Raw genomic sequence first — 15,112 nt, 5'->3', positions numbered from 1 at the left:
CCGGAAACTGACACTACGAAACTTTCCCTTTCGCAAACGTTTTCAGGAAGTTATTCTTTTTTCACGCGCGATAGCTATTACCTGCTTTGGTGGGGTTGGTTTCAAGTGATTACAGGTGGGAAAAAAGAAATCAAGGTAAGTGGACCGAAAATAACGCAGAGTAATTAAAATTCTCGGAAGGAAAGACTGCTTCCTCTTAAATCACGTCGATGATATTCAATTATTATAATTTGTACCTGAGCCAGGGCACCCTAGAACACCTGCGTCCGTATTTCCCTTAATTATGGCGACTCACCTAAAAAAAAAATAATAATAATAAAGAAAAAAAATAAACAGGGGTCGAGGGTTTGGGTGCCTCATCCCTTGAAATTTATAACAAAAACAGAGGAAGTAGGTCACATTCTTGTTGCTTTTCTTCTTCCTTTTATATTTCCTTTATTGGTTAATTTTTTGGAAAGCATCTTGCACTCAAGAGAAAAAGGCAAGCCGGCCGGTAGGCAGGGAAAAGAACTAAGTCAGATTGCACAAAACACGCGTATTGCACAAACACTTTTAACACAGTCTCGTGGGGAGTGAGATACATTAAAGTAATGAAAAATAAAGAAAAGAATAAAGCTGTAAAAAAATAACCATGGAAACTACTTTTCTGAGGGGGTAGTGGTTGTGGTGATGGGGGTGGTGCTTTTTTTTATTTATTTATTATTTTTTTATGTAAGAGGGGCACCGGCCAGTGGCAACATAATATATATAAGAAAAAGGCCCGCTGAGGTGCCAGTTCGTAAAGAAGAGCCAAAAGATTTTGTCAATTTAATGCAGTGTCTTGGGTAGTGTGGTGTTGGTGATAGTGGTGGTGATGGTGGTAGTGGTCGTTGTGGAGGTGGTGGTGATGGTGGTAGTGCTGCTGATGCATGAGAAATAGCTAACAAAATGGAGCTTCACATTATGTTTAACGCATACGATATCAATAAAGGAAAAAAAATTACTCATTAATACCAGAATGAAAACCACATCACCGAATAATAAAAAAAATAATAATAATCACTATTTGATAGAAAAGAAATTATTTAATGTTTCACTGACAAAGAATGCATGATGTGAAATAAAGATGTACCGATAAAAACTTGAACATTACTGGTACCACAATAGACCCTTAGTACAAGAATAGACCACTGCTGCTGGCACTCATACCGATACAAGTGCACGGGAAGCCAACATGTGAGACTTGACCATGGTTGTGTGGCATTTACTTATTTATTTACTTATTTATTTATTTATCTATTTTATTCATGCAAAGTTCGTCACAGGTCACTCTAACACATGAAATACTTTATAGCACTGCATTACTTCGTGCACACCTTACACTCAAAATGATATACACTAGATAATACGTTATTGCCGATAATTTATCTTCTACCTCTACAAATCATCTAGGTTATACTTTACAAAATAACTTAAAACCAGCGATGTGCAATTCAGCAGTTTCCTTATAGGCATCAAAAGCATCAGCAGAAAGTCAATCGATACTGAAAATAATAACGATACTCAAAAAAATGGTTCAATTTCAAGGATATCGATACGGCAATGCGTCCCTAATGTAAAATAGTGTTGTGTAGTGGCGGTGGTGGTATACAAGTGAATTTCGAACAGTAATTAGAACTTTAGGTCCTAATTAGGTTGTTTGATTTAACTACATTGCTCCACACTTAGTTACTGCAATGGAGTGGTGGTGGTGGTGGTGATGGTGGTGGTGTGGTAGTGGTGGATGGTAATGGTGGGTGTCGTGGTGGTAGTAATGGTGGTATTGATGTGCGTGGTGGTGGCGGCGGTAATAGTGTGGTTTGGAGAAATTGTTAGTGATGGTGTGAATGATGGTGGTGATGGCAGCGTGTGTGTGTGTGTGTGTGTGTGTGTGTGTGTGTGGTAATGGTAGTGGTGGTGGTGGTAGCGGCGGCAGTGTGTGTGTGTGTGTGTGTAGTGGTGGTGGTGGTGGTGGTAGTGGTGTGTGTGTGTGTGTGTGTGTGGTGGTAATGGTGTTGGCGGTGTGGGTTCAGCTCAAAGGGTGTTTGTCTGTAATTCTTTAGTTTCTCCCCACAGGAAGCGTGTTTGTTGCCGCTGCCTTGTAAAACCTGGGAATTGGGGCTGAGACTTGGATATTGTGTTGTTTGCCTTTGTGGGGGTTAAACAGGACCTTTGTGTGGGTGTGTGGCGGCGGGACAGCCTCGTGGCGGGGCGTTGAGTAAACCCTCCTTGTCATACACCATCAAAAAAAGGGGCGTGAGATAATTACAGCTCTTTGTTTTCACTTGTATGGTAGTTTTGTTGGATTGTCTTTGTTGCTGCAGGTTGAGAGAATAAAAGGCTGCAGACAAAAAAGGTATGTGGGTCAAATGTACTTTTTTCCCTGTGTGGTCCATCTGTTCCATTTTTTTGTTCCATTTTTTTTCTTTTTTTTTTTCGCCACTTCATTCGTTACTTTGTTGCTGTTAGAGAAAAAAGGTGCGAAGAAGAGATGCATGTGGCAAATATTTTCTTTTTTTCATATATGGTCACTGTGTCCCATTTTTTTTGTTCCATGTTTTTTTTTTTTCGTTGCTACTTAATTCGTTAGTTTCTTGCTATTGAAACAAAAAAAAGTGCAAAGAAGAGATGAATGTAACAATCTTTTTTTTTTTATGGTCAGGGTGTCCCATTTTTTCCCTTTTTTCAAAAATTTTTTGTTGTTACTTGATTCGTTATTTTATTGCTGTTAGAGAAAAGTGCAAAGAAAAGATACATTTATTTATTCTTTTTACGTAAGAGGGTCGCTGGCCAAAGGAAACAAAACCGGATAAAAAAAACAAAAAAAAAACACTTAGGCTCCAGTCCCAAAAGAGACATCAAGAGACACATTGAAAATTGAAGGATAAGTGTCTTGAAATTTCCCTCTTGAAAGAGTTCAAGTCATAGGAAGGAGGAAATACAGAAGCAGGCAGGGAGTTCCAGAATTTACCAGAGAAAGGGATGAATGATTGAGAATACTGGTTCACTCTTGCGTTAGAGAGGTGTACAGAATAGGGGTGAGAGAAAGAAAAGTCTTGTGCAGCGAGGCCGCGGGAAGAAGGGAGGCATGCAGTTAGCAAGATCAGAAGAGCAGTTAGCATGAAAATAGCGATAGAAGAGAGCAAGAGATGCAACATTGCGGTGATGAGAGAATGGCTGAAGATAGTTAATTAGAGGAGAGGAATTGATAAGACGAAAAGTTTTTGATTCCACTCTGTCTAAAATAGCGGTATGAGTAGAACTCCCATACATGTGAAACAATCTTCATACATAGGCGGATAAGGCCCCTGTACAAAGTTAGCAGCTGTGGGGGATGAGAAAAAAAAACTGGCGGAGACGACTCAGAACACCTAACTTCATAGAAGCTGCTTTAGCTAAAGATGAGCTGTTTTCTTGTATGGTCAGTGTGTCCCATTTTCTTTGTTCCTTTCTTATATATTTCTATTTTTTTTTCTTTGCTCTTAAGTTATTTTGTTGGTGTTAAAAAATACAAAAATAAGATATATGTTAGTAATATACTCTTCTTTTACATGGCATAATATCATCATGTTTAATTTGTTCCTTTTCCTTTTTTTTTCACTTTATTTTGACTTCTTTCCTAAGTTAAAATATTTTTTGGGCTGTTGTTAAAGTAATGGTGTCGCCAAACTCGAGGCCTTAGTATAAAAAGAAATGTTTATAAAGCTGCGCCTCGTTCTTAAGTGCAGTGATGTTCGTCTTTGGAAAGTAAAGTAATAAAGAAGAATAGCTCTTGTATTAGACCTAATTTTCGTTGTGTTGTCCTGAGTTTCGTAATTAGAAGTCGAGTTATTGATGACTCTCTGAGCTAAAATTTTAGAGGAAACAGTGATAAACCACCAAGAAGTTGTGGCGCCGCGCCTGCAGGAATGAGGAGGAGGGGAAGGAAGAGAGGGAGGACGGAGGAGAGAAAAAGAGAAAGTGCAAGAGGAGAAAGACGTGGAGAAAAATACGAGAATGAAGGAGGAGGAATAACAGGACGAGGAGGAAGAGGAAAGACTGGGGGAGGAAGAGAAGAAGGTGTATGAGAAGAAAAAGAAAAGTAGAATAAATGAGGCTGACTAAAAGCAGGAAGAGAAGGAAACAGAAGAGGAGGAGGATTAGGAAGAAGTGGAAGAGGAGAAGGAAGCAGATTGCAATACCCTCACACCTCTTAAATCAGGAGGGAATTAAAATAGGCAATGAAAATCTGAGGCAATATGTATTAAAAACAGGAAGATTTATAACCCGTTCGCTGTAATTTCAGGTTAGTCTTGCCTGAGGAGAATGCGTGAAAACCCGCCTTAATTCCGCCCAAAATATTACCACCACTCGTTGTATAAATAATAGAGTATTACCCGCTGACTTAAAAGGAATGTAATAGTCGTCCCAGGAAGAGAAGAAAAGAGTAGAAAGGTAATACACATACGGTCATGGAAACTTGGAAACAGTAATAAAAGTAAAAGGGAGAAGGAAAACAGTTGCATGCACGAATATTCACATAGTTTGGAATGGCGCGACTTGAAACGGGGCAAAATGTGTAGAAATTATCATAGGAAAGTGTAAAGTTGCCCGGCCAACTCCTTAACTCTTAAATGTGAGCCAGGGACGGCAGTAAGACCACTGCTGCTGCTGCTGGTGGTGGTGGTGGTGCTGCTGCTCCTGCTCCTGCTCCTGCAGCTGCCAGATAATGGGATTGGTAGCGGTGTTTGTAAATTTGCGGACATCACGAAGATAGGTACTGTATATTGATTAGGTCTGATACCAATACAGTCGCCCTGCAGACAGGTAAGATGAACGAATAAATAGATAGATGGTAAATGCAATTTTATATTGGGAAATGTAAAGTACTTCGTGTAGGTCGAAGAAATCCGCACAATAGGTGCAAAGAGCGAAAAAAAATATGTTGCAATTAGATCTGATATCCGTCATAAAAGCAAATCGTGTATTAGGATTAATCTTTATGTGTGTTAAAAGTGAAAGTCCCGAAGTAATAGTAAAGTTATATTTGGTGCAGGTAAGACCTCTTCTAGACTGTGCAGTTATGGTCCCCATATAACAGGAAGGGTGTAGGTCTGTTGCAGTCACAATAAAGGAGAATGAGTAAAAGATACGAGAGATGAGAAGTATTCCTTACGAAAGGAGATTGGAGCTTTTAAAGCTGCATTCCATAGAGAGACGTAAGTTAAGAGGATATCTGATAGAGGGCTTCAAGTGGTAGAGGGGGATATAAGAAGGGTGACGTAAACATAATCCTCAAGGTCAGTAATGAGGGTATTACAAGAAATAATGAGTTCAAGCTTCATAAAGTTAGATATAAAAAGAAATAGGAAATAATTAGTTCTCAGAGTGCTAGATTTATGGAATAGACTCAATAATTAGGTTGTTAGTACTGAGTCATTAGGGAGCTTTAAAAGAAGATTAGACAGATTTATGGACGAGGATAATAAATGGAAATAGATAGGTACTCGTATGTTTCACACAGGGACCGCCACTTGTAGACCTGACGGATTCCCGCTGCTTCCCTCTAGTGTTCTAAGGTACTACTACTACTACTACTACTACTACTACTACTACTACTACTACTACTACTACTACTACTACTACTACTACTACTACTACTACTACTACTACAACTACTACTACTACTTCTACTACTGCTACTGCTTCTACTACTACTACTACTACCACCACCACCACCATGACCACCACCACTAATTCTAAAGTGACGTACTCGTAGTTATAGTAGCCAATAAGAAAAGAGCAGGAAGAGCAGGCATCACATTAGCGATATAAATAAGAATAGTAATAACGATAGAAAGGACAAAAATAGAAATAATAAAGTTACTGCAAATGATACTGCAAATATTAGTAAAGGTAGTCAGGAGGGCTGTCATAAGCATAATTAGCCCCATGTTGGAAAATACGAGTACGAGGTGAAGCAGAAAGAAGCAGCAGCAGCAGCAGCAGGTCCGCGATGCTGTCCAGAAATGCTGTAGAAATGCTGTATTGAATGCCAGCTCGTCCAGCCATGAGCTCTTCCCGCCCTCGTGTCCCCTCCCCCTCCTCCTAATCAAGGTATGAAAATGACACAAAATAGTAATAAAAGCGGATAAATAGCGCCGTTAAAAAGACGTTGTGCTGCTCTCCCTTATCACTCACAATGGAAACTTGTGAATTATGCACCAAGTAAAACGCGCGCACTATTTTTTTCTTTTTTTACCTCACTTGTTTTCGCTTGTTTTTATGTGTGTGTGTGTGTGTGTGTGTGTGTGTGTGTGTGTGTGTGTGTGTGTGCGCGGGTAGATGGGAAGGGGAGGGGTGTTCAAAGTAAGGGCATGTTTTCCTGGTGTAATTTGTTGTTTTGCATGAAATTTTCTCCGTGTTATGTATTTCTTGCTTACGTAACACTTGTTTCTACTCTGAAAACAAATAAAACTCCCCCCTCTCTCTCTCTCTCTCTCTCTCTCTCTCTCTCTCTCTCTCTCTCTCTCTCTCTCTCTCTCTCTCTCTCTCTCTCTCTCTCTCTCTCTCTCTCTCTCTCTCTCTCTCCCACACTCTGTACATGCAAGGCACATGAGGAACACAGCCATGACCCGCTCCCTCTTCTCCGTCTAATTTAATCACGTCCATTCCTGCCTAAAAGCGGAAAACAGTGCATAAGCCTTTCTTGCCGCCGTGCTGTGAGGGCTGCGGGAGTGCCTGTCTGTCTCTCCACTGCAGGGGGTTAATGCTTCCTCTTACTCCGCCCACCTACCCCGATGTGTCTCATTTTGCGTATTCACCTTGACTAATGACCCACGTGATAGACAGGTGTGCGGGACAGGTGAAAGGTAAATGATCGGTAAAAATGTGTAAGGAATGAATTTGGGTCAGGTGAAGTGTGTCTTTTATAAAGGGTTCTGGTTTGGAGGATTTAGATGTAGTAGAATATGAACAAGATATGAGGCAGGTGGAAGGTATATAATCGGAATTAGGTCAAATTGTATAGCGAAAAAAATTTTGGTTTGGTGATGTCATGTAGGAAGCTGTAGTAGATGTAAATTGTCTTGTTTGAAGGGTTCTGGTTTGAGAGATTTATATGTAATAGAATGCAAGCCGTATACTAGATTCAGGTTGGGATATGTATATGTATATATATATATATATATATATATATATATATATATATATATATATATATATATATATATATATATATATATAGAGAGAGAGAGAGAGAGAGAGAGAGGAGAGAGAGAGAGAGAGAGAGAGAGAGAGAGAGAGAGAGAGAGAGAGAGAGAGAGAAGAGAGAGAGAGAGAGAGAGAGAGAGAGAGAGAGAGAGAGAGAGAGAGAGAGAGAGAGAGAGAGAGAGAGAGTTGGATGATGTATCTATTGAGAAGTTTAGGTAGGTAGAGACTTTGTTTTAAAAGGTTAAAGTTTTGGGGCTTTCAATGCACTGTAATACAAATTAGATGAAAACATGCGTCAGGTTTAAGTTAGAATGAGACTCAGGCGAAGATAAACAAGGGAATACTAGTTTACGTGATATTATATGACTAGGAACTTAGGTAATGTGAAGACTATATGATACGTGGCCAAAGTTTACGGAATTTAAACATACTAAAAATCCAGTTTGTATGTAGGATTGTACGTAAGAGATCCGATTTAGGTAATCCTATAATACTAAGCTGGAGATGCGGTTTAAAATTACGCTTTGACGCAGACCTGACTCGTAATAAAGTGGCGTTGAGTGAAAATAGTCGTATATACCAAACAGCACAGTTCAGGTAAATGTTGCAGTGTGCGGGTAAGTGATGAAAGTCGATAGCTGCCGCCACTCAGACAAAGGTAGGGTGGAAAATAGTATCTGGATTGAAATGCCACAGGAAGGTAAGTGAATAAAACATTAGAAAATAGTTAGTTTATGAAAGTACAACAAGAAACGGGAGTATTGATTTTAAAAAGTCATATTGAAAAGAATTGGTCTCATACAATAAATATCCGTGCAAACGCGTACACACACACACACACATACACACACACACACACACACACACACACACATTCCAGGTACGTTGTCACCAAACACACATATATTTTCTTTATCGTTCCTTTAGTTACTCTTTCATGTGTTCTTGTTCACCGGCAATGTCATGGAATCGCAGCTTGAGTGTTTGTGTTGATCGTGACTTTGTGTGAATATAGGATGGTGAGGTTATCAGTCAGTATGATTTCCTGTAGAACCACACACACACACACACACACACACACACAGGAGGGCAGGACTGGTAGCTTTCTTATGATATGTTAAAGGTTCAGTTTCATAGCGTCAGTCATGGAGGACCCATTCTGTGCTGGGTAAACACGGCCAGAGAGTGAAAAGAAAGTACCCTAAGTGCTTCCTGGTAGCCCGACATTGCAGCTACTACAATATTGCTATTACTACAACAACAACAAAAACAACAACAACTACTACTACTACTACTACTACTACTACTTCTTCTTGTTCTTCTTGATCTTGTTCTTGTTCTTCTTTCTCTTGTTCTTGCTCTTGTACTTGTTCTTCTTGTCCTTGATCTTGTTCTTATTTTTTGTTTTTGTTCTTGTTCTTTTCTTGTTTTTGTTTCTTGTTCTTGTTCTTGTTCTTTTTGTTCTTGTTCTTGTTCTTCTTTTTGTTCTTGTTCTTGTTCTTCTTTTTGTTCTTGTTCTTGTTCTTCTTGTTCGCCTTGTTCTTGTTCTTGTTCTACTACTACTACTACTACTTCTACTAGCACCATCACCGCCTATACCATTATCTCACCAAAGAATAACAACAAAAGTAATAAAAAAAACATTTTGTGCCCTTAAGAAGAGATGGAGGAGGAGGGGGAGGAGGTGGGCCGATGATGGTGGCTGTTTCTCAAGTGGCAGTGGCGGGGGGTGGGGGTGGGAGGAAGGATTGGGTGAAGAGGGCAGAGCAGACGGAGGGACGAGAATTAATGGCGCAATAAAAGAACAGCCGCTAACAGCCCGGCCGCCCCTTCAGGAGGTTTCAAGTGCCGCTTTGGTACAGGCGTTTGCTGTCCTTCTCGTGGTGGTGGTGGTGGTGGTGGTGGTGGGGGATAGTTGTGGTGGTGGCGGTCGTATTGTTTTTTGTGGATATTGGCAATAGTGGTGGTGCTATTTTGTTGTTCTTGTTGTTTTTGTTGTTGTTTTAGTTTTCGTTGTTATTGGTAGTAATGGTGGTTGTGGTGATGTCTCGGTGGTGGTGGTAGTGGTGGTGTTGGGGGGATGGTAGTGATGGTGGTGGTGGTGGTATTCTTGTTTTTTTTTATTGGTGGTGGTGGTGGTGGTGGTGGTGTTTTCTGGACGATATTTACGATGTTGCTATTGTCGTTCCTCTTCTTCTTCTACTTCTTCATATCATCATTATTATTATTATTATTATTATTATTATTATTATTATTATTATTGTTGTTATTATTATTATTATTATTATTATTATTATTATTGTTATTATAATTGTTATTATCATCATCATCATCATCATTACTATCATTACTAATCTTTTTGCATATTTTCATTAGCATCCCATCATCATCATCCTCATCACCACAATAGCAATCATCATTTTTAAACCTGCCCTTATGAATATGACATTGATGACCACCCCCCCACACCACAACACCACTCACACCACCGTCTATCTCTTCATCTCTCCCCTGCATGTAAAAATCTGCAAATCTGATACATCAAATATAACTTCATTACTGTAATCACTTGTCATAATTTGGACAGTCAGACGTGTTTATAAATATTTTTTTCGTGGTAAGGGGAACTGGAGTAGAAATATCATAGCAGTCCGTTTGGGAATTGGGTAAAGGCAGTTTGCAGAGCCATAACAGATAGGTGGAATAAAGAAAGCAAGCAGGGGAGGCTGAATAATGAGGGGAGGGGGAAAGAGAGGGGAGGAGAAGGGTGAATACCGGACATGTGATAAAAAATGAGAAAAGTGGGAGGAAAAGAGGGGAGAGAGGAGGAAAAATCAGGGGAATCCGGTGAGAGAGAGAGAGAGAGAGAGAGAGAGAGAGAGAGAGAGAGAGAGAGAGAGAGAGCCAAACTGAGAAGGAAAGGAGAATGAGGAGCAATGGAAGGAGGAAGAGGAATAAATGAAAAGAAGAAAACAAGAAACATTAGCAGGAGGGGAGTAAGTAAGGATGGAGTAAGTCACGGTGGGGATAAATAGAAGTGGTGGCGATGGAGGTGGAGGAAGTAAAAGACCAAAATAACACACTAACATTTACAGTCAAGTTTATCATCGTGTATTTGCTTTGCCTTATCAAAACACAACTGGCGCAAACACTCAGGCAGTGAACCAATATATGTTCCCTCCCGTGACACGACTGTTGAGCATGAAAGAGAAAGGAAAAGAGAAGAAAAGAAAAGTAATGAGAGAAGCAATAAAGAAAATCTATATATTCACTCGATACGTGTGTGTGTGTGTGTGTGTGTGTGTGTGTGTGTGTGTGTCTTTCTTGCATGTCGAAAAGAAAGAATGGAAATGAAATAGCTACACGGGAAAAAGAAAACTGAAAAAAATACAGAAAAGAAAAACTTGAGAAGAATGGAGGTATGTAAAGCGAGAAACGAGAGAGAGAGAGAGAGAGAGAGAGAGAGAGAGAGAGAGAGAGAGAGAGAGAGAGAGAGAGAGAGAGAGAGAGAGAGAGAGAGAGAGAGAGAGAGAGAGAGAGCTAGGTCACGTTTTGTTCTCTTGGTATTTATTTAAAGCTCAAAATTCCAAGCTGAATAAGTCTGGTGGGAGTGAGATGAAATTGAATGAGAGCAGTGTGAGAGGGAGAGGGAGGAAGGGAGTGAGGGAGAGGTGAGAGGGAGAGGTGAGAGGGAGAGAAAGGATGCGTGAGGAAAGGCGGTGGATAGAAGGCGGCGGGGCAGAGATGAAAACAGAGAGAGAGAGAGAGAGAGAGAGAGAGAGAGAGAGAGAGAGAGAGAGAGAGAGAGAGAGAGAGAGAGAGAAAGGATAAAAGAAAATTTAGGGAAAGAGGAACGAAAAAAACAGACAGACAGACTGACAAATAGTAGGAACAGGTAAACGGAAAGGACGATGCAGACATAAAAGGTAAAAAATTCAGAGAGAGAGAGAGAGAGAGAGAGAGAGAGAGAGAGAGAGAGAGAGAGAGAGAGAGAGAGAGAGAGAGTAAACAAAGGAAGCTTGGTAATTTAAAAAAGTAATGAGAAGGAAGAGACCATCAGAAAAGGTGATGCAGGAAGGTTTTCATGGATGTTTTAAGGAAATTGAAGCAAAAAAGGAGGAAAAAAAAGTAGAGAAAATGTAAAGTTAAAATTGATGTCACGAACCCCCTTCCAAAAATAGAGATAATTATGTAGATGTAAAAGTGTAATTAGGAATCATTAGAAAAAGGGAAAAAATGTTCACGCGAAATATCACCGTGAGAATATTGTCATTACTGCTGCTACTACTACTACTACTACTACTACTACTACTACTACTACTACTACTACTACTACTACTACTACGTATCATGTTGGATTTAGCTAAATATAATGACTCATAAGATTATCCAGCTGAATTAATCACACGTTGGCACATGGTGAGTAAATCCACTTTTCCCAAGCCTTCCTGATCAACACCACCGCAACACTACAACACTGCACCACACCACAGCACCACAACACTGCACCACACCACAGCACCACAACACTGCATCACACCACAACAACACAACACTGTACCACACCACAACAACACAACACTATTCCACACCACCACAACACATCACAGCACTGCACCACACCACAACACCAGAACACTGCACAACAATAACAACATCACACTGCTCCACACCACAGCACCACAGCACTTCATGATATCACTTAGTCACACATTCACTCAACAACACCAAGCAGAAAGTCAATGTAACCTCACACTACATCACAACTACATCACCACTCTTCACACCAACACACTGCAGCATCTCACTCCTTTCAGCAGCACAATATGTACACTCCCTCGCCACAACATAGTGAAAGGAAGACATTGTTGGGTTGTCACATTACAGCCTTCCATTAACTTTGTGTCTGGAACTATTTAGAGCGTTGACAGTTTTCATAATGTCCATTAGTGAAATATACACATGATATTTGTAAGCAGGTGTGGTTGAGCTGTAGCTTCACACCACATCACCACAATCATCAAAGCCACAGTTCACGTCGGTCATACAACACCACATCTCGGATCACGGAATACCACCACAGTTACACTAGTTCGCCACATCACCTCAGGACATCACAAACACCACAATTGTAATACCTAAACTGCCACAGTGTACATAATCTTTCCTTTACTCTCCGTAGGTAATATACAACATTAACAGAAAAAGGAGTAGGAGGTCTATAATGCTACGTTACTTAAAAGTTCTAGATTAAAAAGAAGTCTTACGTCGAAAAAATTATACCGGCTTAAAAAAAAAAACGATCTGGGTTGCTAAAAAAAATTGATACAAAATGGTATTAGTTTCAAAATAGAACAAAGACATGAAATTCTCCGAGGTACAAAAAAAATCCTGTTACGGAAAATGGCCTTCGTTTGAAAATAGATCAAAGTTAAATTTGAAGTTCCGACAATAGCCCTTTGTTACTAAACTGTCCTTGGATTGAAAATAGACCAAAGCTTCAAAGAAGTCTTGAGTTTCAAAAATAGACGGCAAAAATGCTTTAAAAGTCTGCAAACGGGAACAGGTGGAATCTTTTTTTCTTTTTTTATTTTTATCTTTCTTTTTATGGAAAACATCATTCTTCGCGTTTTTTCTCTTGCTCCTATGTCCGTCTGACTGTATATCTGTCTGTGTGTTTGTCTGTGTATATGTCTGTCTCTGTTACTGTTTGGCTCTCTCTCTCTCTCTCTCTCTCTCTCTCTCTCTCTCTCTCTCTCTCTCTCTCTCTCTCTCTCTCTCTCTCTCTCTCTCTCTCTCTCTCTGCCGTATAATTAGATCTTTTTTCACACCTAACCGTCACACTCTCAAACATTAATTTGTCCTTTTTGCTTTACCTTCCCTGCACTTTCGAATCTAATTAAGTAGCTTTTTTTTTCTTTTATGCTCTTTCTCTTTCTCTCTCTCTCTCTCTCTCTCTCTCTCTCTCTCTCTCTCTCTCTCTCTCTCTCTCTCTCTCTCTCTCTCTCTCTCTCCTGTAATTACCTCTTTTTCGCTTTAGTCATATACAATTAAGTTTTTCTCAGTGGAGGTAATTGTGTCCATGAAACTTGTATACAATGATCTATTTTTACATCTTGAATTAAACTCTCTCTCTCTCTCTCTCTCTCTCTCTCTCTCTCTCTCTCTCTCTCTCTCTCTCTCTCTCTCTCTCTCTCTCTCTCTCTCTCTCTCTCTCTCTCGTACAAACATTTCTTTAATTTATCTTTCCTTATACCTACTTTACAGGACACTTAAAAATTAGTACTACTTTTTTCGTGGTCAACATTGCAAACTTTCCCTCTAAACTAACTTGCCTTCCCCTGCCTTGTCTTGCGCTGCCCTGCCTTGCCTTGCCTTGCCTTGCCTTCCCCTGCCTTGCTACCTTCCCTTGCAGAACACGATCCCCGTCCCTGAAGACTCTCTTTTCTTCCCTCTCTTACATCTCTTCCCCCTCCCCCTCCTCCTCCTCCTTCTCCCATTTCTCCTCTTCTTAATTCAGCTTCTCATCGTTCTCCTACTCCTCGTTCCTCATCTTTATTTTTTTTTCTTTTCTCCTCTCCGTGTTCCTCTTTCTTATCTCTGTTCTCCTCTCACTCTTACTCCATTTTTTTCTTATTCTTGTTCTTGTCTTCTTCGTCTTTCTCTTTCTCTTCCTTATTCTCTCCATCGTCTTTCTCTTGCTGCTCGTATTATAAATGTTATGATAGTCTCCCATATTCACAGTCCTAGTTTCCGTTTTCTGTAGTGAATAAGTTTTCCACATTCACACAGGCCTAGGTTCCGTTTTCTGTAGTGAATATGTTCACGGAAAGTAACCGACCGCTCATTGTTGTTTGTGAATTCACGGAGACCTGTTACTGCGGTACAGGTGGTGGGGTTGCGTGGTGTAGGTAGAATCTTTGGCCTGGCTGCTCTTGTGCATGTAATCATACCAGAAGGTGAGTGTTTATACTCCTGAAGGAAGTTTGTGTAACTAATTAAATATATATAGGCATTGTATGTGGACAATGTGTGCTGGGATGGAGTAATGGCGACAACAGCCGGAGCTGCTTGCCTTGTTAGTGGTCTAGTGTTTACTTATTTTTTTAGGACTGGTATGCTGCGCGGGTGCACGACAGTGGTTTGGTGCTTGGCTGCAAGATGGCATGACTGATTTAGGTAGGTGTACTGCCGTATGGTAGTTACGTGTTTACTGAATGAATGATATTGAATTGAAGATAATTATTAAGAGTCGCGCGGCCCTATTTCTTATTTTTATTGTGCTCCTGTCCCCTTCAATGCTGGGGATCTGGTAGGAAAGTGATGTTTTCGGGTGGAGAAAGCAAAAATAGGGCCAAACACTGCTTTTTTACCGCCAAAAATAAATAGGGAGCTGCCTACTGCTGTGGTTGTGATGGCCGCTGTGCTCTTGATCCTGCTCCTGCCGTATGGTACTTCGATGTTTACTGACTGATATTAAATTATTACGAATTAGATAAATTTAATTCACATGTTCCATCAAAGTGTGAAACATTGCTTTCATGGGAGTATTATCAGTGGCAGATTGTCATGGCTTCCTTTTTACTGTGTCTTTGAATTAAGTCTTATGAAGGAGGTACCGTGTCTTGCAGTGTGTGATTCTTTTGTGTTGGAGTGTATTGGAGTGTACCATGATTTATTGATATACTGGCTGTATACTGTACTTATCTATATGTATGGGCTTTGCTAAAAATTGCCGATGCCAGCTGACACGTATGTTCTTCCTGGGCTGAATTAAAAGGTGAATACAAAACTGTGCTGGATTTATCTACTCATCATCACTGCTCATCATCATCCTCCATTTTCTCTTTTTCGTGTTTGGTTTCCTCTTTCTCCTCTTATTCTTCGTTCACGTTCTCGTTGT

At 40.1% G+C, this 15,112-nt stretch overlaps 1 protein-coding gene across 1 annotated transcript in view; it reads right to left on the bottom strand.

The window, feature by feature from the left end:
• LOC135091451 (synaptogenesis protein syg-2-like) overlaps positions 1 to 15,112 on the bottom strand; it is a 53,343-nt gene that overhangs the window by 25,691 nt on the left and 12,540 nt on the right. The window lies entirely within an intron of this gene.

The sequence above is a fragment of the Scylla paramamosain genome, chromosome 37 (assembly GCF_035594125.1).
Source record: "Scylla paramamosain isolate STU-SP2022 chromosome 37, ASM3559412v1, whole genome shotgun sequence".
NCBI classification, from domain to species: domain Eukaryota; kingdom Metazoa; phylum Arthropoda; class Malacostraca; order Decapoda; family Portunidae; genus Scylla; species Scylla paramamosain.
Note: the sequence above shows the minus strand (reverse complement) of the source record. Positions and strands in the feature narration are given on the sequence as shown.